Below are 785 nucleotides of genomic sequence, written 5' to 3'. Positions count from 1 at the left end.
TATGGTGGTCTATTGTGTCGAAGGCCTTCTTCAGGTCAATGAAGACCGCCCCAGTGAGAAGACCATTATCTAAATTTCTACGGATTTCATCCACAAAAAAGGTGACAGCTGTTTTTAGTGGAGAAATTTTTCCGGAAGCCAGATTGACAGGACGACAAGAGATCGTTAGCGTTTAAATAACTAAACTTTTGATGATATACGACCTTATCGGCGATTTTAGAAATTACTGGGAGAATAGAAATGAGACGATAGTTTATCCATTTCTTCTCTCTGACAATTGAGGTGAAGAAGTGATTAAAACCTTCAGCTATGGCGTTCTTGTCTGTCTTGAGATTACCACTGACTTTGATTGAAGACATAGATGTTTTAATTTCTTTTCGTTAGGAAGCACTCACTCTCTTCACAGCTCTCCATAAAGATTTTGAGTCATTAGTGTTCTCCTGAATAAGGTCCGATTGTAATTGGTTTTAGCGGAGCGCACTTTTTGTTCACTGCGTTTCCTGATCTCCTGTAGGCACCCCAATCTATCTCTTTATTTGTCCGTCTCGCCTTCTTTCAATCTCTTTGTTGCATTACGTTTAACCAAGGGTAGTTAACACCCCTGACTTTCTTTTTGATTAAAGAGGCGTGCCGATCACACTGCTCTTTAAAAATGTCATTAAAGAGATCCAAGGCATTGTTTACCTCGGAGGCGTGTCTGACAGGGTCCCAGTTGATTTGGCTCAAGTTTTCACAAAACTCCTCACGCGAGTAATTTCTGTACTCTCGGCATTCGATTATTTTGG

The sequence above is a fragment of the Montipora capricornis genome, chromosome 10, assembly GCF_036669925.1.
Source record: "Montipora capricornis isolate CH-2021 chromosome 10, ASM3666992v2, whole genome shotgun sequence".
Taxonomy (NCBI): domain Eukaryota; kingdom Metazoa; phylum Cnidaria; class Anthozoa; order Scleractinia; family Acroporidae; genus Montipora; species Montipora capricornis.
This window is presented reverse-complemented; position numbering follows the sequence as displayed.